Source organism: Ceratotherium simum, chromosome 2, assembly GCF_057802395.1.
Source record: "Ceratotherium simum simum isolate JZ-2026a chromosome 2, ASM5780239v1, whole genome shotgun sequence".
Lineage (NCBI taxonomy): Eukaryota > Metazoa > Chordata > Mammalia > Perissodactyla > Rhinocerotidae > Ceratotherium > Ceratotherium simum.
The window spans coordinates 32,259,906-32,287,498 of record NC_141901.1 but is presented as its reverse complement, the minus strand read 5'-3'; the positions used below and the strand labels follow the sequence as shown (position 1 = coordinate 32,287,498).

The 27,593-nt window shown below is 39.9% G+C and overlaps 1 long non-coding RNA gene across 3 annotated transcripts in view; it reads left to right on the top strand.

Annotated features, from left to right (window-relative positions):
* LOC147917803 (uncharacterized) overlaps nucleotides 1-27,593 on the top strand; it is a 76,630-nt gene that overhangs the window by 4,384 nt on the left and 44,653 nt on the right. Inside the window, exons 3-4 of one of the 3 annotated variants that reach the window (XR_015554531.1) lie at nucleotides 15,552-15,657; nucleotides 15,816-17,187. The exons of 1 other annotated variant lie outside the window; for it this stretch is intronic. This is a non-coding gene — a long non-coding RNA (uncharacterized LOC147917803). Of the gene's footprint in view, nucleotides 1-2,852; nucleotides 6,195-15,551; nucleotides 15,658-15,815; nucleotides 17,188-27,593 lie in introns of those variants that run through there. One more of the 3 variants, XR_015554532.1, reaches the window with a different exon arrangement.

Here is a 27,593-nt window from a genome sequence, read left to right as displayed (position 1 = left end):
ATAGCCCCTCACTGGAATCTTGGATAGAATTCTTCTTTCTCCTCATAAACTGTCTAACAGTCCTGGGCTCTGCTCCCATACCATAACACCAAGAGCCATAGAACACATCACCCTATACCCATCCTTCATACTATGGTGAGCCTCCCCTAACCTAACATTCTGACATACTAGAGTGAAAAATGTATAAATATGCTAAACATATTCATTAACTCAGTTATGTTTTATGTCGAGTCCCACTGCCTGCAGACAGAGTTCTTTCTCTCATAGGTGAACCTATGATCTGACTCATGTCGTATCTCCTGATGTTGAGGCAAAACTGTTACCTACATCCCCATGGTCATCTTCCACCTGCTATCTTAGATGCTCCTCCTCAGCTGGATATATTTCCTTTCTCTCCCTACAGGTGGTTTAGTGGCCATAACCCTGTTCTCTCTGCTCCTGAATTCCACTTCCTTTGCTCCAGACTATATTTGATAATCTCTGTGTACTCTACCCTACAATCTTCAAAAAAAAAAAAAAAAGGTTGAAAACTCTATGCAGCTGAATCTGTATGGATTTTAGTAAGAACTTTTTCTAGTATCACCCATAGCATAATATGTAATACATCTTTTGTATAACATGGCAGAAGTAAATACAATCCTGTGTTGGTTTCTCTAATGAGTTTTATTTTGTAACTCCATAGAGAAGGTTTAAGCTCTTTAAGAGCAAGTAAGAATCGTTTTTAATTTATTTGCTATCTCCTACATTAAGTCCTTCTTAAAGAATAAAGATAACACAATGAAGAGCGAGAAGAGTGTTTTTAGGATTGGGAGACCCGAGTTCTCATGCCGACTCTGGCAATGTCCATATGACCATGGATAAACCATTCATTTCTTTGAATTTTAGTCTGATATCTGTAAAATAAAGGAGGTAGACTAAGTTATACACAAAGTTCCTTATGGCTTTAACATTGAATGGTTGATTTTGATTTAAAATTTAAACAGTTGCAATAATAAATGTTTCAATTAGAAAATTCAGTTTATTCTGAATGAAGCTTAAAGGCTAATATTGATATTTCAATGTAGCTGAAATTACTGCTGTTATATATTAACGCAGGCTTGCTTCAACAGCAGTATGGTAATACAGAAACCAAAAGACAAGTGCGCACTAATTTCTTACCCTTAGGATGTTAGCTTCTATCACCATGATTGTCAAGTGGAGATGTCATGTAAAGAGCCTTGGGCTGGGTAATTTGAGGATGTCTGCATACTCTTAGGCGAGTATTCTAACTATCCAAGATTCAATGTCTTCTGCTGAGAAATGGGCACAACTATAACTTTCTCACACATTTCATGGACTTGTGAGGTCTGTAACTTATGAGAAAGTAATTTGTAAATATTGCACACTAATTAAAAGTAAACTAACATAAATAACTTCTAAACTAGTCAAATGTATCGCCATTCTTGCCTAAAGCAGGTAAGATTAGCTCAATATCTGCAGAGCCAGATGTTGACATAAACTAGTGAGGCCAGTAGGTGATAAATGCTGAATGGTATCTTACACTGGGCCTCTGCTTTGCAAAAGTAATGGGGACTGTGGCAAGCTAGAAACATGCTCTGTCTGAAGAACTGGTTTGATAGGTCAAACAAAATATACCTTTAGGCAAATTTTCAATGTCTGATCTAAGCTTTAACTATCCCTATAGCTCAAATCCTTGCTGAACGCACATATGAGACTTCCCGGTTACTATGAGGATAGCTTCTTCCACTTAGTAATAATGATCACAAGAGATTTAATTTGAGATTTGGATGAGTAAAGCCAGAGACCCCTGGAGAAATATGGGATGACAGTTCTAAGAAATGGAAAGTGCAAGATTGGTGAACAAATGTGCATCCTGCTTACCACCCGGAAAGGAGATTCCCTGGTTGCCTGTAAGGATGGTTACCAAAATGATAGCTGGCAATGCAGTCAGATTCTATTATAGTGTGCTACAGCAGATTCAGTTTCCAGGTCCCCAAGAAACCTTTTCTTTCATTGGTCCTACAGTACAGATCATTTCTGAAACTATCATGTTATGCTATTAGAGACTAGACTCTATGCTTCATGAAGACTGAGTGAATGTCTAATTCATCCTTGAATCCTCCATAATGTTGAGCATAGTATCTTACTTATTATAATGTTCTATAAGTCTTGTTGAATATGGAAGAAATCTGTATGGTCTGTATACGTCAGAACACAGTAAATTTTCTGAAGACCGTGTGGTATAGTTCAAAATAAAACCAAACAAAATAAAGGAAGGGAAAGAATGGGGGAGAATCTACAAACCTTGTTCTACTATAGGTTCTACAAGCACCATGGTTGCATGATTTTGAGCAAGTCACTTCAAAATTCTGGGACTCAATTTCAACATCTGTAATCTGCAAAAGTTGAATTAGATACTGTTTCCTTCTAGCTCTAACAGCCTATGATTGTCTTCTATCCCTGAAATCAATAAGGATGCCTACAGAATGTGAATCCTTTTGGAAAAACCAGGATTCTTCTTCACTTTTGCATCTCAGAGAGCCTGAGCCAAATGCCTTAGCCAATTTTTGGTCCCCAAGTTCATTTTCTGATGTTGGCTTCAAATAAAAAATACTTACTCTTCCCTGTAAAACTTGTTTTTAAAATGCTTCAAGGTATATTTCCCTCTCTTCCATCTATGGGCATGTTAATGATCTAGTCAATCAACATGCCAAACAAGTTCCAGCTACTCAGGAGGTCAAAAGAAGTACAATAAAACAACCTTCTAATGGGAAATTCCAAGAAATAAATCCAGTTTTTTGAGCTTCTGAGATAAAGTTAAGGTTGAAATGCATTTCTTCACTTCTGCTCAGATATAGAAGAGAAGAGCTACCCTGGAAGCCAGAAGACAGGTGCTCCAGGAATTTCGATGGATGCATGACAGACCCACATTCATCATTCAGTTCACCATGAGAAATGGTGATTGGAGACTGATGTTATCAAACTGCTTAATCTCACTCTCATCACACTGCCTTTTCCTGAACCCTGCTACACAATGTTCCGGAAGAGAGACAGTCATACATTTGCTTCTGATGGCAGTGTCTGATTATCAGCAGCCAGAACCAGCCTGAGTCTTCTTGCGAAGTAGAGGTTTGTCTTTAGTGTTGTAGCCACTTTGTTTTGGTCATTCATTTATTCACTTACTTCAACATTTATTTATTCATTCATTCAACAAACATTCATTGACCACCTTACTTGGCTAAGCACAGTTCTGTTCCCTGGGATCTAAACATGAATCACACATTCCTTGAGTGAATGAATGAATGAACAAGAGACATAGTTCCTGCTGCTAAGGTACTCCCAGTCCAGTGGGGAAGATAGACCAGTAAAGAGACCATTATAATTCATCATGATGAGTGCTATGGTAGAGATGGGCAATGTGTACTGGGGCCCATCAGAGAACATTGATGCTCCCCAAGAGGCTCATGGAAGACTTTTCCAAGTGGAGAGATCTTATAGGCAGTTGTACCAGCCTCTCAGCATGGTAATCTGGTCTGGAAGTTTGAGATCCTCAGCTGGTAGACTGTTCATTCCTGAAGTGAATGAGATCACTAGGGAGGGAGACACGAAGTGGAGGATAAAAGAAGAGGCTCAAGATCAGAAGCCTGGAAAACAACAGTATTTAAGGGCATAGCTTGAGCCCTCCCCCTGAATCAGTGTGATCTGAATGCCTAACTTTCATTATACTCTGCATTTTTAGTCTCTGTGCCTGCAACCCTGATGGAATGTCTTTGGGTTGTTTTTCATGTTTAGGATAAAAGACTGGGATAACTTACATTACTAGTCTACAATGGCAGAGCTGGGGGATGTTTTTATGGATACTTGTGATATTAAATACGCAATCAAGTCTGAAATTCTGATTATGGAATTCCAAATATGAAGCAAAAAATGAGGGAGGATTTTCAAAGGAATGAGTTTTCCCTGCTGGCCATGAAATTATACCTGTTGTCTCCTCTGTGGATCAAGTGTGGCTCACCCACTGTTATCTGTAAACATTTTTCGTGTGTGCATTAAAAATGTCACTATTGTTGCCATAGTAAACATATTATGAGAACAATAACACTAGTTGTTATTATTGTTATTATTATTAATAATGTTCCTATTAAATCAAGCACTGTGACAGGTAATTTACATACATCATCTCATTCAATTTTCAAAGCAAAGATTTAGGATAAAGGAGCAAGAAGCATAGCTGAAACTTTTAGCTTGGCTTATATAGAAAAATCTTTTTAAAAATAGTACTCTAAGAATTGGAGCCTATATTAGAACTTTTAGCTAAAAAATGGTGCTTCATGTTTTATGAAAATTATGTTTGTTAATATAACTAAAAGGACATGGATTAATTTTCTTAAAATAAGCTAACATTACTGGAGAGATTCAAGTAAACAGCAAATAGTTGGTATTCTCCTATCATATCACAGCAATACTTCTGATGACTTTCTTGTTATATTGCAAATGGTGGCTCCATGCCCTCAGAAAAAAGATTCTACTTGAATGCCTGTCCAAGGTAATTTTTGTCATCTTAAAAGGATATGTGTTTCATTGGATAAATCAAATAAATGAATTTTCATTTGGAAGTCCATCTGGTGTGCTGGAGAAGAAACCAGGCAAGAACCAGGAGGTTCCTTGTGTTTCTGTGGGCACTCTCCTACGTGACCTTGTGCAAGTCACTTACTCAGCTTACACAGCACCGCTTGCTGCAAATATTTACGAGAGTGATGGATGCTTCGTAGAGAAAAGCATCACACATCAGAGTCCTCTGGAGAATACTGGAAGGTTGCGCTTCTATAAACCTCAAAGGAGAACTTCTAGGGACAAGGAAAACAGTGCATTACATTTGCTGCTCCTCACTCCACTCCGACCCCTGCCCCCCGATTAACCATTCCCTCACTTTCAGTCATGTGATGGGGCTTTCCAGCTGAATGCATTCTCCCCCGATGAGTACAATAAACATAATTTATAATCTTCATTTAATAATCTTAATTTATTGAGTCCATACTATGGTCCAGGCACTGTTCTAAATGATTTACATACGCCAACTCATTTAATTTTCACAAAACCTCTATGAATTGCATATATTATCACCTACAATATATAGAAAAAGAAACTGGGGTACAGAGCTCTTAAATAACTTGCACAAAATCATATTAGTTTTAAAAGGCCAAGGCAGGATTCAGTCCCAGGCAGTCTGACTCCATATTCTACCTTTTACCATTACACAAATTGTTTTTTCCTAGCATGTGCGGGTATCCTAGTATTCAGAATATCTCATAGCACTTCTGTTCATTTTAGTCTCTCCATACCCTTTTGTAATGCTCTTAGGGAAACGAATATGTTTTATTTTTCTGTTTCTTTAGGACTTGGTACAGTATTTAACACATGGAAGGGCCTTATGATGGTTGAATGAATGTGCAACCATCTTCCCTAAAAGCATTTAAGGCAGAGGTTTGAAATCTAAAACCCCCCAACGGTCAATGAATGGGTTACAGGGTGTTCATGACCTCCTCACTTCCAAGAATTGTAGGCAATATATCATGGATAAATTTTTTTCTTCCCCTAGGGAGAGACTCCATAATCTTCAACAGAATCTAAAGGGTTCCATGTCTGGTAACTGGAAGTCTCATTGGCTATTGGGAATGAGTTTTCCTACCTGACTTGACTACAGGTAGAACTCTGCTGATCATTATTACAGGAGTTAAATGGCTAAACTGTCTTGCCCTTAGCAGTACCGAACTATAACAAAACGCCAACTTTAATCACACATAAAGTCATTTTTTTTACAATCTTTATTATTAAAATAGAGACATTTAAAAATATGATAACAAAAAGTTACAGTAAGTAAAAGTCAGTTACTGGTGTTCAGTTAAATGATCTTTTTTCAGGAACATTGTGTTGTGTCTTTCATGTGGACCAATTTTCATCGACTTCTTTTGGTCCATGTTAGTGATTAATTACAAAGGAATTAATGAAATTGATCGGGTAACAATGTACATTAGTCTTTTAGTTGGGTAAAAAATCAAGAATCATTCTGGGATTACCTATTGCCTGGACATAGCCTATGCCAATATACAATCTATTTTGTTCTCTCCCAGTTTCTGTTGATATCACTTAATAGTCTTTTTTTTAATGCTATATACTCTTCTTATGTTGTTTAGATCGATTTCTCATTTGGAAAATATTTGTTTTCTCAGATTGGAGAATTCCTTAAGTGCCTAAGAAGATGATAGATGAAAGATTCAGAAGCACTAGTAAATTAAATTCAGTGTGCATTTACTGAGCACTACTTGTTTGCCTAGAACTCTATAGAGACTCAAGGAGCTATTTAAAGGAACAGAAGATATAGCCGTATCCTAAAGAAACTTGTATTCCAGTAGGTAGTTTATGGCTGTCTTTAAATATTAGGCTTAGTGGTTTAGAATTGATGTATAGGCAAGAAATGTCTAGAGTAGATACTCGCACAGGGGAGGATAATGATTAAAATGGAAAGCTTAATATGGCACAGTTCTGAAAGCTGAATAAAAATGTGATGAAACTGGATGGATGGAAGCTATTGTAGAAGACTTTTGTGTTATCTACCCAAACTTAATAAATATGGGGTGGCTCTGTGGTAGTAGAAATCAAGATGACGGGGTGGAAATAAGAGATGCCTGGGGAAGATTTGGCGTCTTGGAGGACTGTGTTATTCCAATCAGTCATGAGCCTGACTAGGCTCACAGCTCCTTCTAGGGGAAACTGTCTCATTCACGCTCTTACATGGAGGAATAACCTTGTGTTTATTACCATAGTCCCCTCCCCACTTCTTTCTGGAAGTAGTTCATTCATCCAATAATGCATCAGTATAGTGGACTAGCACGATGTTCTGAGGAATGTCAAGATGATTAAGGTCACTGCATACTATATTGTGGCAGAGAACAAGAGAGTTAACCTAGTGCTTCGACAAGACAATGAATATGTAGAGCAGTTGTCTCTATGCAAATGTGAACAGCTTCTGGTAGATAGAAAAAATACACTTGCCAGATTAATACAGGCATATCAAGTATCAACTACAGTAAAGATATCACATTCAGCATAGCAGCTGCTATTGGGGCTACCAATTGATTAAGTTTATGGTGATTCATAATTACTTGCCTCTGGTTATGATTCTTCCAGTTTTGAACTAAATGGGGATGTGATGAGGACCACACTCCTCCAAACTTAAATTTTTGAGAATGACATTAATCTTTACAATTCTTTCAAGGATGAATTATTACTTCTGTTTTACTATAACAGCAAGGTGGGATTTGGAGGGACGGTTACCGGAGCTTCCATTAGCCCTTTTTGCCACAATGGCTTCTCAACTCCACAGGTCAGAAAACCGGTGTGAACATTCTGCTAGCTACTAAGTATATATATTTCAATTTTGCATTTGGGAAATAACTACAGAGTTTATGTAGCTGTATATTTTTCCCCTGTCCCCAAGTCTAAATCCTTTAAGATCAACTATGTGTTTGTATTCACTAGCTAAGCCCTCAAATTCTTTTGGTTAAATAAACTATTTCCTCCTGGAACATGGACTGTATTTCCCCTCTTGGGGTGTACTGAGCTCTGATCCTAGTTTTTGGTCTGGAGGCAATGAGGAAATGTAGGGACAGATAACAAGTATCATCTTTTGTATCATTCACCGCAGTTAAGGCACTTGCATGGGTCTCCAGCTAGGGCTGGGGTGCTTCTGCTGGTCCAGAGGTTTCAAGGGAACATAGGGATTCAAGACTCTAGGACTCATTCATACAAATGTTCCCATCCCAGGTCTTAGGGTACCAATTCTTTCCTATCAGCCTCTGTCTCTGACAGAAGAGACCTGTTGTGGCTGAACATCCTGTATCCTTCGTATCCCTTACAATTAGACCTTACAATAAAATTCTGTTCCTAATGTTGGGCACTCTCTGACCTGTGGATACAGAGATAAGGTTGCTTTAATCATTGCCATGGAGGCCTCTTGTTTTAATCCTGTACCCTGAGTTGGTGGTTTCATTTCCTTAAAGCATCCACAGCAGTTAATAAAAGCTAAGATCTCCAGGGGCTAGATTCTCCATGGACCTTATGAGTAGTGTTCAGAATGTCTCCCAGAATTGTCCACCCAAAATGGGGAAGCAGAAAAATTTACCAAATGTTTTACATTCCCAATTGCTTGACAGTTTTCTCCAAGGATACGGACACCTCTGCACTTCCCAGTTGCACATGTGTGCTGGCTGAGCAAGTTCCTTCTGGTGTTCAAATCATAGGACAAGCCAAATGGCAGAAAGTGAAGACATATGGAATATACTTGATGCAGGACACTATCAGTGTGAAGTGAGTCAAAATTCTCATGGAACTTTCCACAGCAGCTGCAGCTGAAGTCAGGGATAAATAGACGTGAGGTAGGACAGCAGAGGTGTCTGATACCACAAGCAAGGCAATTCCATAGTTTATCAGTGACTCAGGATCTTTTTGTCTCCTTACTTTCCATCCCTAAGGTGAGGCCCTCACTGTATGGTAAAAAATTTCTCCCAATGCATTGTCATTCAAGCCAGCGGGAAAGGGAAAATGAAGGAGAGGATATACCTTTTCCTTTTAGAGCAAAATACAAAAGTTGTGCTCACATCCATGGTCAGAACTTAGTCACAAATTCACACTTAACCACCATGGAGGCTGAAAAATGCAGTTTAGCATGTTCTGAGCAGCTGGGTCCCTGGGTAGAAATCAGGGATTCTATTCATATAAAACAGTAGTTTTCAACTCATCGCCTAGGTAGAATTTTAGAAATGTGTGGTGGTGTTTTGTTTGACACAATGACTAGAAGGTCCTGCTGTCATTTAATTGGAAGTTGAATGAACTGCAATGTTCAGAATAGCCTTGTGTAATAAAGAGTTGCCTTGTATTCTGTACGTACAACTTTTGAAAATCCTGAAGGATGTCCAAGTGGGTGGGAAAAAAATTTGAGTTTTCTAAGTGTAGAGCTTAACTCCATTTTCCACATAAATGTGCAGTTGTAACATTCACTGAATTTTCTAGAGGTGTACCTACTTGTTCAGTCAAGGAAAAATTGTACTTTATTATATTTTAATCTTTAGCCAGAGTTGTTCATCACTTCAGAAAAAAACACATCATCTACAATAATGCTGCTTATGGTATTTGAGTCATCAATATAAGACACCATGTCAGTCCCCATTTGTAAGTGCCACGTTCATCCTGGTTCACATTTAGGTATAATCATCTCACTACTTTATTTCATTTTCTAGTGTAGTTATGCCTGAGCATTTATATATTCAATTATATTATATTTTAAATTAACTAATTTAATTTAAATAAATAACGTAAAATGTTTTATTTTAAATTATTTTTATTTTCTCATTTTCTTTGTATTAGACTTAGGGGCTTATTGGTTCTTTTCAAGGTATTTGTATAAGTAAGGTAGATCTCAGGATAGTAAAGGGGGCATTGTAAAATATTCGGTGTAAAAATAGGATGTTTATTCTGACAGGATTGAAAATCTCTACTATGGAAGGAGAAAACAGAAACTAGGGGACAATGAGCTACCTCTGCCACAAAGAAACATGTAAGTCCAACTAGGGAGACAGAAATTATGAGTAAATTGAGACATCAGAATATATGTATAAGTAGAAGCTTTGAGACCAAAAAAAAAAAAAAAAAAAAGCTAGAGAGTAAGTATACAAGAAGTCAGTTAGTTGTGCAAAAATAATGGAGTAGATTAACAAGTGGGACACTTAGTGAATATCCATGAACTCCTACTGCTGATGTCTATGAGGATACCTTAATCCGCATCGATTTCTAGGTCCAGTTTTCCTGTGCACCAGCTCTATTCTAATTCCCACGTACACAGTAGTTAATTCTAACTTGTTTCCTACTCCTGCTGCTGCCTGCTCTTTCTGCTTTTTCTGGGTTCCTTTGCTCCTGAGGTTATTCGAGTATGTATGTATGCAACCAGAAGAGCATAACATCAATGAAGACTAAGGAGCACAAATCTCTTCAAGTTCGGCAAATGGAGAGTGGGGCCATGGAGAGAGTGCTAAGAGAATTATGCTACCATTGACTGAAATGAAGCATGGTTTGGAGTAGCAAGAAAGGAGATGAGATGCTAATCTTTTGTGCCAACCTGTATCTCATTTAAATTTTAATTATTTGTCTTTATTGATTTCTTAGCTCTTCACTCACCCCTCTAGTTCTCTCTACCACTCTTCTTAGAGTTTACTTAGAAATTCCCTTTTATATTTTACTCTAAATGCTACATAATTTCAAAAGTGGAGTTAATTTCTGAAGCTTCTTCCCCTTTCTGATTGGGCATGTGAGTGAGATTAATTCAGTTAATTCTGATTGCTCTAAACACTGTGTATACCAGGATATGCCAAAGATATGGTTATGGGTCACTTACTCTTTCATCAAACCTCTACTGTGTGCTGAGGAATTGTGTCTGATAATAAAAATAAGAAGAAGCATAAATCTCAATCCTTCACCTCAGGTGGCTCATAGTGGAAATGTCAGATACTCTGATCAATTTTTGCATTAAAATACAAATTCCATATTACCAGTGTGTACAAGGTACTATAGGATCAAGGATAAAAGTAGTACTAACTTTGCCTGAAAGACCTGGGCAAAAGTAGAAAACATTTGGAGTCAAATTTATAAGATGAGCAAAAGTTCACAAGATAAAGAGAAAAATAAAGAAAACAGGAAAAAAAAAGAAAGAAGAAGAAAATATAGAACTAGAGGCATGGAATCAAAATATATATACTTAGTTGTGGAAAATTAAGAATTGAACTTAGAGTATCCGAGGGTAGTTGATTTAATTTTATTTATTTATTTTTCCCCCCAAAGCCCCAGTAGATAGTTGTATGTCATAGCTGCACATCCTTCTAGTTACTGTATGTGGGACGCGGCCTCAGCATGGCTGGAGAAGCCGTGCGTCAGTGCGCGTCCATGATCTCAACCTGGGCCGCCAGCAGCGCAGCACGCGCACTTACCCGCTAAGCCACGGGGCCGGCCCCTGAGGGTAGTTGAGAGTGGGGTCAGAATAGAGGGAATTGAAGGTTGATACAAAGCCAGGGTCAGAAAATCACTATACTCTTGGCTAAGAATTTTGAACCTTACACATTTATTCATCCATTGCTTATTGACAATGATGCTAATAGTAATACGTATCACATAGAAAGGCACGTTGCTAAGTAATAATATAATTTTCTTAACAATCTAAGCAATACACTCAAAATTGGTGAGTTTGAGGTGCCAATATGATATTCAAATGGAAATAACTAGTTGGCAGTTGGAAGCATGAAGCTTGGACAACAGAGTGAGATCAAGGTTGAATATTAACACAGGCAAACCACCAGCATCTGGGTTCTGGTTGATGTTATGTCAAGAACACTTAAAACAAGCCAAGAAGAGGGCAAAGGGCAACACGATGGGGAACACCAATATTTAAGGGATGGGTGGAGGAAGAGAAGACAATGAAAGAAAGTAGAAGTGGTTGTAAAGAAAGAATCAAGATTGAATGGGGTCCCGAAGCTAAAATTAGAAAGATACTTAAGAAGGAAGCCATTACTAAGCCAAATTCGACAGAAAACTTCAATAAGATAAAGATTAAAATGTATGCATTGCATATGGAACCTCAAATTCTTCCCTCATACAGAGATTAAGTAAAATTTTAGGAGTAACTTAAATCCAAAAAGCCTATGAACAATAATTTAGTCTGGAAATATTTCTTTATGGAGGGTTAGAGCAGGACTCATGCTCTAAATCCAATTCCAAAATCCTATATTTGCAGAACATTTCCCCCAAATCTGGGATGATATGCTCTCGTATTTGGAGGTGGGTTAGCAAAATATCTGCATGTGTGGACCTGACTTTTGTAAAAAACTTGGTTTAGAAAACAGCTTTACCACTTAAAGAGTAGAGTGACCATTGGAAGTTACTTGAACCTCTGAGACTCAATTTCCTCATCCACGAAAGAGAGAAAAGATATCAATTTCATAAGGTTGTAGGTGAGGATAAAATGAAATAATAGGATGTAAAGTACTTAATCTGGCACATAGTGAGGGCTCAATAAATAATAGCTATTATTATTATACTGGGCTGCTATGTGACGAGAATCCTGCCGTTGCCTGACTTTTCATTAACCATGCAACACTTGGGAGTTTTTGGCAGCCACCACAAAGCAGTTTGTTGGCACACAACCTTTCAATTATCTGCACTACTGATCCTCTCCATTAGCCTGGATAAGAGAAAGTGTACTGCATAGATAAGCCAGAGGGAAGGGAAAAAAAAAAACCAGTCCAGCCATATATCTAATATAAATCCCTATTAGGAATTTAGACAGAGTTCCTCATGATTACAGATTTATATCTTCAAAGACAGGACTCTAAGTTCCTCTGTACATGAGTTCTTTAACTTGACCATAATGAATGTTAACTCTTCTTTGTTGTTGCGTTCTTTTTACACAACAAATCTCCATTTAAGGAAATATACCAAGAGGCTTTTTTCTGTGTGTGATAATGTTTCACCTCTGATCCTATTTCCAATGCTGTGCCTCTATCTGGCAATGCTAAGAATTGCTCAAGTTACTTGACAGTCAATGGAATGACAATAAAAGTTCCACCTTATCTGACACTGAATTCTCTGCCTTTGATATATGGAGACAACTTTTTTTCCACAAGGCTAAAGAGGCTTTACTTAGAGGAGGCATAAATTTATAGGTTTTATTTTTGGCCACTGGAGGGCTCTCATATTTTTCCACTAATGAAATGGAAACCTTGAACATGACTAAAAACTGGAAATCAAAGATGCGAGTTTAAAGCGAGTGATCCTGTGGTTTGTGCCCCAAATCTAGCTGCAGATGAAATTTGAGGACAGGTGAATCTAATGCTGTAAAGCAGTGATTTGGCCACTGCAGACAGATGCTGAGTCTCTGGGTGTGACTCAGATATCCAACTTCAGGAAAAGGTGGACCGTCTCTTTCACTTCTTTTACTTTAGTGATCAATCTGTCTCTTTTCCTTTCTGTCTGATAATCTCCCAGCTCCCTGTTCTTTCCATAGAGAGCCTATGAAATAATGCTGACCTTTGATTCTTCTTCTAACTGCTTCCTTTTTCTCTTATCCCTAAACCCTGTCTACCACCCCAAAGTCTCTCCCCATCAATGACCTTCCCTAACCGTTATACTTGTGTCCTATAGCTCCTTTTATAGACTCCAGCAATAACCCCCCCACACATGCATACACACACACACAAAACTACTTGTGCTGCCCTCAGTGGTTCCACGTCTACTCAAGTCAACCACACAGCGATGGATACTTGTGTTGAGATGTCAGACTTTCCAACAGTGGTCAGGTTTGTACACAAAGGAAGGCAGCCAGCAGTTTGGATCACAGCGCTCAAACAGATACAGTGATCTTGGGTCTGATCTCAGCTATTGTGGATATTCAAGGAACAATTAAGAAATGGCAGCTGGTATCTTTGGAAGTAGTAATATTCATAGTCAGAATTGTCTTTCTGGCTTGAAATAGGAGGTCTATCTATCTTAAAATAGTTTCCCCAAGCAGTAACTATAGGTAGGCACAAAGTCTGGCTCGGTGAGACATCTGGAAGGACCCATTACATCCTCAGTCAAGCAGGCTAAGGTTGCAGGGGAGAGCTGAAGAAGCGAATCAGGAGGGCAAGGTTTAAGATCTGTGAACATGTCAGGAATTTGTGGAGACAGCTTAGTTTAGAAGATACACAAACACGCAGAGATTCACCTGAAACTATCAGACACCCACCCTGGAGCAACACGAGTAATTCTAGACCTCCTCACCTATGGGAACTAGCTACTGAATTCATTGCCAAGCTTATATAAGAGAGACCCAGGAACTGTAGGCTCAAAGTCTCCAGAGTCAGCAGCCAAGAAGAGATGATACAGATAGAGTCTGACACAGTCCTTGCTGGTGACTAGGTTTTTTTCCTTGTTATTTTTGAGATATCATGGACAATAGTCCTGTTAGATTCATTCCACCTCACTGAGTTTGAACTTTAGTGTGTAAATGAAATAGTACCCATTTTGGCCCTGGAGACCCTTTTTGTATGTAATTTTGTTGTTGTTTGCCTACCAAAGGTAAGGTTGCTAAAGTGCTCTGTTGTTTGTATGTAAAGTTGTTTGTTTCCCTTCTATTTCACTTACAAATATATATTGCGACCATTACCAATTTCTAGATCATACATAGAACTAGCTTTTAAACGTTTTCACCCATTAGTTAATAATAGTAGTAATGTATCAGTATTGGTTCATTAATTGTGACAAATGCTCCATACTAATGTAAGATGCAAATAATAGGGGAAACTGGGGGATGGGATATATGAGAACTCTTAGTACCATCTTTTCAGTTTTTCTGTTAATCTAAAACTGTTCTAAAATAAAAAATTAAAACAAAAACATCAGCCTGCCATCACCTAATGTAACCCCATTATTGGTTAAAGTTACAGGGTGAATGATGGTAAGAGTCATGCCAGGGTGGCAGATATCAACCCTTCGAGCTGCCTACGTGCACAGGTACATAGTCGGGCAGCAGTCCTGAGATGAGGGAGATGACCGTGTCTCATATTCAGGATATTTCTGTTACAAGCATGGTAGATCCCCACTAGCATCATTGGGCTCTTCCCTGATGCTACCTTCCCTAAAGATAACTTTTTTTCCCCAAGAAGCACCGGCCTTTCCACCTTCATCCCAGAACCCTGAACTGAAATCAGTTCCAGGCAGTTTCAGATTATCCTTGCTTTTCTGGTTTCTCATTGTGATATGTCCTGATACCCAGACACAACCTTCTCTTTTTTACAGGCCTATCTCTTTTGTTGACCTTCCAACTCTGGCCCGGTTTCTGCTGCTTCATTTCAGCCTACCTCCTTTTCTGGCTTGTACAGAATGCCTACCCCATCACTCTCCATTTACTAACTATTGGTAAAAGATTACCATCAGATGTTGGCTTTCTGACGATGATGAACACCACGACCTAGTGTTTGAAGACAAATGACTTGATGCTTAAATGTGAAGGAGCCAGTGCTGGTGCTGGTTATGTGCTCCTCTTTCTCCCTCTTGGGAACTTCTCTCTCTATTCTGGACACCTCCTCTTTTTCTAGGAGCTTGGTGACATCCTATGTATCTACGTACTTTCCGGACACCCATCATGATGACCCATCAGATCTGCCTCCTACTCTGCACCTAACAGTTCCCTTCTACTTCACTATCAAAAATCTTTTCAATTGCAGCCTAATTTTTTCCTTCCCTAAATTTCCTCTTTGATCAATGTGTCTTGCGTATCACCCTTAACCAATATCTAGTTCTTCTTCTGGGCACATGAGAGGCTTATGTTTCCTGCCTTCCTTGAAGCTAGATGTGGCCATGTGACTTGCTTTGGCCAGTGAAATGTGAATAGAAGTGATGCATATCACTTTCTTGTAGGAGCATTTAATTGCCAGTGCATGACTCTCCTGTCTTCTCTTCTCTTGCTACAGTGATCATGGGAGGTTGATACAGAGGTGCCATAAGATCAAAGGAGCCTGTAGTGCTGAGCCAACATATGGAGGAGAGTTGCCTGGACATGCCAGGGCCTTTGTATTAGTGAGTGAGTTCTGTTGTATTAAAAGGAACTAAGATTGTGAGAATATTTTTAGCACTGTATAACTTGGAATATTTTGACTATTACAGTTGAAAAGTAATCTCAAGAGTATAATACATTGTTAGTAATTGATGATATCTTAATATACTACCTCTTCCAGAGTATTTCCTTTGTGATAGGAGATCCCAGGGGACAAGATATCTTAACTGAGAAGAATGAACTGCTAATGATGGAGTAGAAGACTCTTGGGCATATTATAGAAGATGACATTTTGGGATAAGACAGTCTTTCTTTGCTCTCTAATCATACCATGATGGTGTCTGGCCAGATTATTATCTACATATAACGTTTTAGGAAGTACAATTTGTGACAACTGCAGAAATTGTGGAATCTTAGCTCTTGCTGTAAGTTTTCCCTTCTAATCCATTCTGAGTATTACTAACATAGTGCTATAGGTCACTCATTGTGTCCTCTACATATCATGTGTCTTTAATTTTTAAACAGTTTTGAATATCCTCTTTTGTGATTAATAATAATAACTCTTTTTTTTATGAGTTCTGGCTAGGATGCAGGCTCTTTATTTACATTATCATATTCTCTTCAACTACACTGTGAAGTATTGCCCCCAAAGGCACACGGTTGGAAAGTGGGTGATTGAAGCAAGATTCAAATGCAAATCCTTGAGCATATATGCTTTTTTCACCATGAGCCTTCTCTCTCTTTAGATGGAACCCACATTTCCTGCAAGGCTCAATGTAAGCTCCACCTCCCCAGTGAAGTGTTCTCTCTGACAGCCCACTGCACAATCTGTCCTTCTCCTTTGTAGTCCTCATCGTCATTCGGAACCATGGTAGCTTGTCTCCCAAGATGGCCCTCCAGTGACCCATGCCTCTTGCAGTTCAGGCCCTTAGCAGGCTGTCCCTGTGACTTGCATTTTGACCCATAGTATGTGACAGACTTGATACTGCATGACTTCCAAGGTTAGGTCCTGAGAAGCCTTGCAGCTTCTTCCTTCAGCTTCCAGAAACACTCCATCTGCGAGTATGGGCTCTGGGGGAAGCCAAATGTCATGTGAGATGTCTGACACCATCTGAAACTACTGTGCTGTGAGGAAGTGCAAGGTGGCCACACGAAGATGCCATGTGGAGAGAGGCAGATGCCTGGGTAGCCCCATCTGTGCCAGCCATCCCAACAGAGGCGCCACACATGGGAGTAAACGAGCATTCTGGACATCCAGCCCAGTCGAGCCTGCAGATGATTCCAACTGCAGCTGCCATCTGTCAGCAACGGCAAAAGAGACCCCAAACTAGAACCACCCAGCTGAGCCCAGTCAAACCACAGAGCCAGGAGTTATAACAATAAAGTGTTTTTTAAGCCACTAAAATTTGGGGAGGTTTATTTTACCCCTGTAGATATTTGGAACAGGAACTCACCACATACTGTCCTCCCTCCCCACTATTGGCATGTTGCAATATCTGTGGGCCGCTATTCTATTCATTTTTAAAATTTTAATAATTTGTGTAGTTGATCTATTTGCCAGCATCTTGATTGAAAGCTTTTTGGAGGCTTGTCTTGTTTGGGATGAATCCTCAGCTTAGCACCTGGGACATGCTAAGATTTCAACAAGTGTTTATTGATTGATTGATAAGTTCCTTCAGATCAGAGACTACGTTATGCGCACTTGTAATTTCCTACAATGCCCAGCACAGAGCTTTGTTGTAGACCTTCCAGGATATTTGTTGGCGAGGTTTATGTCAATCAGCACACTTGAACATACTATAACAAATACTTGATTCCTTTTGTGTTCTGTTTTCCACAACTCCCTCCTTGTTCTGTCTGTGCGTCCTAGGCTTAGCCTCATGGGGCCGTGCTGGAAGCAAATACATAATCTGTGTATTTAATCATGATCATGCTGTTTCCTCTGCTTAGAATGGCCCCCGCCCCCCACCCTACCCATTCCACTTTGTGAAAACCTATTCATTCGGCAAAATCCAGCAAAATCCAGCTAAAATATTGCCTTCTCTTTAAACTTTTCCTGTCCTCTTACAGCACCATGATAATCCCTTTTCTTGAATTCATGGTACATATTGAGTACTTACCCCATGGCATTTCACTTACTGCTTGTCATTGTCTCTGTTGGCCAGTGAGCTTTTCAAGGACTGAGGCTGTAGCTTATTTAACTTTGACTCATCAGCACAGTAAATGGCACAAAGCAGGTGGTGGATAAATGACTATTGGATGAATGAATACATTTTACAAGGAGAGAACAACCGTGTGAGAGATAAGAAATAAACATGGTGTTGAGTGTTTTGTCACCACAAAGTGCTATTAATAGACAATTGGCACCAAGCTCCCTGGCTGCGCCTGCCTATCTCATGCCTTTAATCTTTCACCACAAAGCCAAGAGCCATTCTTTAATCGATGCTGTTGCCTTTCTCTGAACCCTCTCTAGTTTGTACTTTTTTTGTCCTGAGATGCCTGAAGCCTCTTCATATTCAGCCCAAAATAGCACTGACCTTTCAGCTGCTATATCACCTGGCAGCTCATATCTAATTTCCTTTTGCAAGAGCCTCTCTCACTCGCTTTTAGCATTTCTGCTTTCCAGGTTTCTCTCACTGCTCGCTGTGGCGTTGATTGTGTTTTTTCCTCAGAGAATCTGGTTTCCATTTTTTTCTGGTTTGAACCCTATCTGGCTATTTATTTCTTTTCCCCCAGGCATTCAGTGGTACAGCAAGGGGGAGGATGTGGGAGATGGCTGAGGCTACGTCGTAGTGATTTCTCTCTGTGCTCCTGCACAGAAGATAGCACTGCCCCAGCTCATTCTGTCCCTCAACAGATTGCTGTCACCAGCGGCCCTTCCAGCCTGTCCATGGATTCAGGGGAAGTATTTCTTTGGGTTGGAATTTTCTTTTTATCTTTTTTTGTTTTATTTATTTATTTTTTTTGAATTTGAATGATATCCAACCCAGATTGCATGCTAAGAAATCTGAGTGTCACGCTAAGAAAATTCTTTCTTAGCAATTCTTAGGAGCCATCTTTCTCCTGGGCCAGTCCCAGATTCCAGCTGACATTGTCTACAAAATGGGTTCCCGCAGAGAACCAGAAAGATGGCTCTATCTCCATACATCCTGTGAACTGAAAAGAGACTTTTATAACATGAAACTCTGTGAGTCCTAAGAACTGACACAGTGACTCAGATTTAAACAAAGAAATTGTAAAAATAAACAACATACTTATGAAAATCACTTATTAAAAATGACAAATATAGCATGTCTAGAGTGTCCCCCATGTTCTTGTGCCTTTATGCTTGTATACGTGCTATTTCTCCAGCTTTGAAGAACCTTACTCACCTTCTCGCTTTATTGAAATCCAACGTATCCTTCAAAGCACTGTTCAGATGCCACTTCTTCCCTGAAAAGTCACCTTATCCCCCAGAGATAGGTTCTCACTCTCTCCTCCAAATTCCTGTTGCTTTTTGTTTCTACCAGTTTCCTAGCTTGTAAAACAGTCAGGCTTATATTTGAGTCACTTATAGAGGCATTATTTCTCCTTCTAAACTATAAACACCTAGGAGGTAGGAAAACTGTCTTATTCATTCCTATAACTTCTACCAACAAAAGCTACACTTTTGAAACCACGTCCTGGAATGGTTCATTGTAATTTTGCTTTCAGTGTAACAACACACACAGAGGTCAGTCCTGCTGTGATTCTTTGCGAGTTAGCATCTTCCTAGACCACTGCAGCTTGAAGATGAGAAAAGGCCTCTCCAGATGTTCTAGAATTCACCCCAACAGAATAAATTAAAAGGGTTTGGGTGAGTGTGTGTGAGAGGGTCTGAGTAAGAAAAAGGAGGGAGTGGGTGGGAGAGAGGAGGAGATTGCTTTTTCCTCAAGTAGTAGAATATTTTGTCCCCATGGAACTTAGTTGTGATCCCCTCTAATAACAACATTATAAATAATTGTTTTAACAGTTAACATTTGAGAATTTTTAAATGCCAGGCACTGTGCTTTACACGCAATTATCACATTTAATTCTCAACCTTATCTGTGGATGCCACTGCAATCCCAAGAGATAAGAGATAGGATATCAACCGTATCCCAAAGGTAAGAGATAGGATATCATTATCCTCATCTAACAGATAAGGAAACTGAGATTCTGGCCAGAAAGGTAAAGTAATTTGCCCAAGGTCACACAGCTAGTAAATGGCAATGGTCGAATTCAAGGCCATACTAGTTGACGGCAGGACCCCCGCTCTTAAGATATACACTAGTTTGTCTCTCTCTGCAGGCGGAAACGCCTTTCTTTTCCTTGTGTCACAGTTCCTTTCCTATGATCATTAACGAATATGGAAGGTTTTTGAGCATGGAAGTCACATGAGGAAAGGATTATTATTTACACTGCCAAACAGCATAAGAACTCTAATTACTACTATTTATAAATGATTCTTAGACTATTTATACATGACTCCTACATGTCAGGGACCTCTATATCTTCAACACGATCATCTCCACTCTTCGCAACAAGCCTGTAAAGAGAGTATAATTATCTTCATTAAACAGACAAGGAAACCAAAGGCCATGAAGGTGAAGTAGCTTGCACAGAGCCCAAGAGCCAGAAATTAATAAAGCCAGCATCTACCCGCTGTGCTGCCTTTGATGACATCCTGGGCTTCCTGCACAGCTCTAGAGAAAAGGATGGGATTGCATTCATAAATAATTAACTTGTTTTCCTCCCCCAATTCAAGGAAGACATTTATTATTATTGTTGTTGTTATTATTATATCTCAGAGCCTCTATGAACCTAATGGTACATGTGTTAAGTTTGCATTATTGCTTAGCACCCTCCAATCTTATCTTATATTTTTAGAATTTTCCAGGCAGTGCTGAGTATATGTGTGTTGGACATTAAATTGAAATCTACTTTTCCTGCTAAACTGTACACAACTGAAAAGCAGGGCACTTTCTTATTCACCTTTGAAACCTCAATTCCTGCTAAATAGTAAGTAGCTATTAAATAAAAGTTGAACTGAATCGCTGTTTCCCCTATCATTCTCCATTTCTCTCTTTCCTTCCTCCTTTGCTATCATTATATTACCTAGCTTATTTTACATCCAGTCTTGGGCTTGCAGTGGCACCCACAGGCACTATCAACTCTAGTGGTCGCATTCTAGAACAAGAGTGGCCAGCCGCTCCTCAGGCAGTGGTCCACGCCCCGCAGGCTCCCCTGCCTTGGGAGCACAGCAAGCCCTTCCCTCTCTTCTCTCATGGGCCACTGATTCTTCATATTCCTGTTTAGCAGCACTCATGTTCAGATTCATTAATTAATGAATATTAATCAATAATTAAGTGTTCTATAGCCACCCAGAGGCCATTTCATGGCGCAGTGATATATTTATTGCCTCATTCTGTGAAAGGACTCAGGAGCTGTCCGGTACTGCTCATAGGCTGGTTTATTATAGGATGCCCCACCAGCAACCTGGAGGTCAAAGCACCTCCCTCCTGGCTTCTCTTCCACATGGGGACCTTAACCCAGCCCTCCTGGCACAGCTGCTGTCTGCACCAGCCCAGACCTCTCAATCTGTCCCTTGTAGACTGCGGGCTCAGGTTCCTGAGGCTGATCTGTGCTGGAGCTGGGGCTGGGGTGGAGCCAGACAGCTTGGGAACAGTGGCCTCTGCAACTTTGAATCTCGCAGGTTTGCCCCGGCAGCAGCAGCTGGTACTTGTTGCTCGCAGGAAGCACTGCCAACAAGTTCAGGGCTCTCTGTCATAGTGTCAGGGGACGGTACCTCCGTGAACCTTGAAAAAGGGAAAATGGAAGGTTAGTGAGAGAGCTGCCATCCACCCAGGGCCAGAGCACTCTGCTGTCCAGGAGTAGCATCTCTACGTCTCCAGGAAGGCAAGTGCTCCTTCTGAGTCAGGTACAGTGCACAAGCAAGCAGTCCACACTACAGACTTGGTGGCGATCTGGTAATTGACTGGCACTTGGGGCTCTGATCCTGGCACCCATTAACGTGAGGCCCAATATGCTCTATCACTGCGTAAACCCCTATTTTCCACTCCTGGCTAAATGTTACTCTTAAAGAAGAAGCATTGGCCTGTGGGTCCAAAGCAGCATCAATCTGGGGTGAAAACTGTGCACAGTTAGAGACATTCAGCCTCAAGTCTCCCAAGACTCTCTTTTTTGTACGTATCCAGGGGAGAGGGAGGCTGCCCAGAGCCCAGTCCGCTCAAACTGTCTACTCCTCGCAACACCAGTGCTCAGATCCTTCATCCACATTGTTTAAGACATTAATGACAGCTTAACCAAAGCCAGGTGGGACTTCCAAGCTCCTTCTACATAGAGAAAAATGCCTGTGGTCTGGCATTTTGGGCTTTTATTCAAGAAGGATCTATTTATTGTAGCTCCCATTGGCAATGACCAAGTTAATGAATATTAATAGTGGTGACATAAAAATAGCCATCACTGATTGAGTACTAAGTTCCAGTCTCTGTGTTAAATGTTTTCCATTGAACAACAAGGGGAGATGCAGCATAAGATGGAGAAATCACAATGGGAGGAATAAGGGATTAAAAGTAGAACTTAGCTGGTGCAAACACTTTCTATTGATTTCTCCCTTTTTTTCTCTTCCCTCTGCTACATCTTATTTGGTAAGGTAGGTATAGAGGAACCAATTAATTGGAGCTGCCCTCACCTTTGGAAGGCACTGTGGGGCCAGGAGGAGCACAGCGAAAGGAGGCATGGGGCAAACTGGTCAGGCCTGCCTCTACTTTAGATATTAGGGGAGCAGGAAAACAGGTTTCCAGACTAATAATATGTGAATTGGAGGCTAAAGCATCAGTCAGCCATAAAGAATGTTATTAGACTGGAGAAACCTCCATAGTTTATATTCTGTTGATGGTAGAACAAGATTTAGGAATTCAGGATCCTGATCATAGTCTTTTCTAAGAGAGAAGTGACAAACTTAGGTATGATCATTCTCATTTGATGATAAAAGAAACTGAAGCTCAGGGAGGTTGAGTAACTTACCTACGGTCACACAACTAGTGAGGGGTTGAGTTGCAAGTCAGCTCAGTCTGACTCCAAAGCTTGATTTATGGAACAGCAGTGTAAATATGATTTTTTTCCCATTATTAAAAGAGAGGATTCTTTCCTATTGAGTGTACCCTATTTTTATAAAAGGTCACATCCTAAAAGGTTTCACATGATGCTCATTGCTTATACAGAAATAAACAAAGCAATTTCTTTGAATCCCGGTTTTCATCATTGAAGATCTAAATTGTTCAGGTGAGAAAATTGTGACCCCAAGTATTCACCTTATTCATTTGTGCACAACCAGTAAGCGTCTTGTGAAACTTTCGTGGATTTTAGGCTATAATACAGACCAGGCAGCTTCTCTTGCCATGAAATTAAATATTATTAGGATTCAGAATCTCCACCTTATTAAAAAAAGGCCATCTCCGGGTCATCAGATTGGGTGACTTGTCAAGCTATCGGTATAATCCTTTTTCTTTGAAGGACAGCAGCTTCTAGAAGAGTAGAAGGCAAGCAATAGCATCTCCTTGGTTCCAGGGAAGAAAAGAGAGTGCCAAAAGCTCAATCTCAGATTTCCTATTTTTTTATAACTTTCTAAATGTTTTGCATGCCCAACAGAGTTCCAAGATGGTCAGCAGTTAGTAGTAAGAACTTTCATTATGCTAACAATTTAGGGAGATGAAGGAAGAGACGAAGGTATATGTATTTTTTAAAAAATCAGCAGCAAAAGGTTTTTCTTGTACCTCTACCTCTCTCACATAAGTGGAGTCCCAGGGTGGATGGGCTAGAAACCTGAGACATGCAGGGCAGTGTACCTTGCCCACTTCGTTATGAAACTAATGGAGTAATATTGGGGGCAGCATATCAGGAAATCGCCCAGTTATAAATATGGCAGGCAACCAATCTGAAGACTCTGTGCAGAGCAGTGGAGACTAGGTAAGATTCTATGAAAGGGCAGGGGAGAGAGAGAAGGAGAGAGAAGGTTGAAAGAGAGGGTAAGAAGCTGATAAAAGAGATTTCAATGATTTTTTATAAGATGTCATGATCTCAGACGCTAGAAGAGAGAGAAAGAAGTTAAAAGTATTCACCAAAAGGAGATAGTTACCATGCAGAGGTGTGTAGTTGAGATGTTGCAGGCTTTCCGTGCGGGAAATATGATCAACCATTATCTCCCCCAACCTCTCATTCCCTTTATATAAAGTACAGTATAACCATTCTTACCCACTTTCTTCCTGTCTGAGGAAATAAAATAAATCTCTTCCTATTCACAATAACCAATCCACATGTCACTTCATCCCATATCCCCCACCTCCTCCAAGGTATCTTCTCTTTTTCCTGTGGCTTCTTTTATCTCTCTGTTGGCTTTGTCCTTCACCTCCAAGCATTCCAATCACCCACATCCTCTATTTGACCCCAAGTTCTTTTATATCTATTCTCCAATCTCATTCTTTTCCTTTCCATTCCTGATCTTGAGTCAGCTACAGACACCATCTCCAGGTCATCTTTTTCCATTCACTTCTCAACATGCCCTCCACTCCCACCAATACATTGAAGATCTCTCAGCAAAGTCTTAAAAAACCATAACGTTGCCTTTTTCTGAGGATCCTTGTCAATCCTTATCTTACTGGATAATTGTTCTTCCTTCCACAACATCTTCAGTCCTCCTTGACATTTATAGAAGCTCTTATAGTCACAAGATTCAGGTGTGCAGATACATAACTTTCTGCTAGTGGCAGAAAACAAAAATCTTTCAATTCATATAAATCTTCCTTTGATCCATAAATCCTCTGACTTTTGGTTAACTACATAATTAGTTTCTTGTATTCTTTCCTTCCCTTTTTTCCTATTCTTTTCACCATGGTAATCACGGCATTAGGGAAAAGGATATCTGATTTGAAGGGTCTCAGCATGCTTGGTTTTGGGGTATCAGCACTCATCTTCATTGCCTCCTCAGAGGAAGTGTCTGAAGTTCCACCAAGGTCAAGATCCAAGTTCCCTGGGTCTCTTGTCCAAACTGAGAGGCACTTGCAGAACCACCAGACTGTTCTCCGCCACTTCTCTACTGCCCTGGGGCACTTTTTCTGCTTTGCCAATCCTATGCTAGAGTCCGAAGCAGTCTGTGAGACTGCCCACCCACCAAAACAACTCCCCCAGATGTTGATATTAGCCCAGCCACACTTTGTATTAGAATCAGAGCTACTTTGAGAGGCTCGGCATCTACAAGACTACAATACGTTCACTTATTCCATTGCTAATATCAGAAAAAGCTGGAGTTAAACGTGATTTGACCTCAGAAAACCTCACACTGGAGCTTGCCTATTCCTGTTTGTCATGCCCTCAGCTCTCGCTTTATTTTGTTAAGTGCTTGATCATTCTGGATTGGTCTTCCTTCACGGTGATGCTAAAAAGCAATTAAAGTAACAGAGCTGAAGGTATGATCCATAAATTCCCAAAGTTATCACCCTTTGCTTAACCTGCATACCACATTCCATCTCTCGTGGGACAAGTGCCAAACCAGAGGTTGTTTTCAGGATTGAGACCCAATTAGATTTATCACTAAAAGAAACAAAGTAACTCAGGCCTTTTAGTGCCAGTTATACAACAGAGAAGGAGTTTAACTCCTGATTGAAAGAAGAAAACTAACATTCAGACCAAGTAGCTTGTCTCAATTAGGCATGCACCATGGTGTGGTCTCAAGCAGATGCTGCAAAAACCCCTAACTTCCCACTAATTCAGGCTCAGGTGTAGACCTGTATAGGACCTATGTATTTGCCAGAAGGATTTATGCCAGTCCCAGCTCAGAGAAAGTTAAAGGAAGAGTCAGGGTTTTATCTTCTTCTTTGATTGTAAACACGGGTAACCCTTGTTTCAGGCAAAAATTCAGAGAGCAGAAACTGATAGGATCTCACAGATATTTACACAAGCTAAGAACGACAGGTTCTTCCTTTCTTCAAACATGCTATTATCTGTATACACCTGGCAGTGCCCCAAATTCTACTCTCTTAGAAGTAAAATTAGGCCTTTGTCTATTAAACTCAGACATTCCTGAAAACAACCATAATGTCTATTTCCTAACTTGTCATGTCACAGTTTGGAGAATTGTGTACTTCACATTTTGTTATTTCTGGGTCTGACTGATCCCAGTGCCTAACTCAGGGAAATGTCCTGAGAGGATGCCATAAATGAAAGAGTCATCCTCTAGAAGCTGAATAATTTTACCCCGAGGTGCTGAATCACCTAATCTCTGCCCATAGAAACAGTTGAGATCTTGGCTTTTCAGTCTCTGTCATAGTTGAGTCAGAAGTTAAAAATATAAGAGAGAGAAAAGTGGATCAGGTTGCTTTACCACTATCATCATCATCATCATCATCATCATGGCTGTTGTAAATGTGGGCTGATTACATAACTCCAGCACGTAACACTGTGTTAAGCACTGGCCCATGTAGGTCAGATCCTAAGGCACTGAGGCAGATCAGAACATGCCACCCCAAAATATCCCATTTTGACATAAGGATTATTTTGAGCTAAAGGCATTTAAGCAGCAGCAAATCCAAAAAGAGCTCTTTGCCCTCTACCTATCTGCCTAAAATCAGGACATAAATTTCCTTTTGTGAAGGTGTTTGCCCTCCCTTCTCCTGTACCAGCAGAATCAACATTATCACGAGAGACAGAAGGTAGGCACCAAGATGGTTCTGCACAAACAAACTTCACTAAAATAATCCATCTTCTATTAGTTTTCCCCATATATTTACTTTCCCACAATTTACCACTCTTTGAAGCCCAAACCCCTTTTCCTTGCTTTGACACTTCTCCACAAATATATCACCCTTTGTTAAGATGGTATATAGGCCCCCAATTCTAACCACCTCTTTGTTACTCATCATTGAGTTGTCCCACATGTATGCACATTGTACTTGTATATAAACTCTTTTTCTCCTGTTACTCTGTCTTTTGTCAGTCTAATTTGCAGACCCCAGATTCTGAATCTAAGAGAGTAGAGGAAAAGAGGATTTATTTTCTTCCCCTACAGGACCAAAGGGAGGACCAGATAAAGTGTATTATTGTTAACATATCAGAGGAAATACTGATGCCTACATCTGTGGAGATGCTAAAATTCACCAAGAGCAGGTTCAGAGCCTTGCCATTTTTGATAAACTTCATCATCACTGAATTATTAGACAAAAGTCTGCAGATGAATGGATGGTGACATCAGGAAGCTCCAGGTGAAGTCATGCTTTTGCCTCAGGTGTGGCCTGCAATGCAATGAATCCTTGGTTCCCCATGTAAATGCCAGCTTCCTCCAAGTCCAACTTAAATCTTTTTCTGTGAAGCTATGGGTCATTCTTGGCCTCGGAAGCAAGTTACTTGTTTAGTAGGGAGCAGCCGAGTACAGCTAACATTTGAGTTTACCATTACTCTATCAGATGCCTCCTTTAAGATTTCAATATGATTTTTAAAAAGTAAATACAAGTGCTTTTATTTTTGCAAATGGGAAGTTTATTCAGTTATGCTTTATTTTGGATAAACTTATCTCGCAAAACTTGGGGCATATCATACTGATAAAGCATGTTATTATTATTATTTTACAAAATGTGGAGCCTCAGTCTAAAGACAATATCAGACAGTAACACCGGATATGTATGAAACAATACACATCATTATATGTAAAGGAGAGAGGGAAAAGAAGATTCAGGAGTTTTTAGCTTACTGACAGGAGCACATTAGGCAGTGCCAATTCCTTAGCTTAGCAGATGTTGAAGAGTTGAGAGTATACAAAAAAAAGTGAGATAAAGAGACAGAGTAGCAGAAGGCAGAGGCCAGAGTTGAAAAGTGCTGTTAAAGTTAAATTAGGGGGGCCAGCCACATGGTGTAGGGGTTAAGTGTGCGTGCTCCGCTGGTGGTGGCC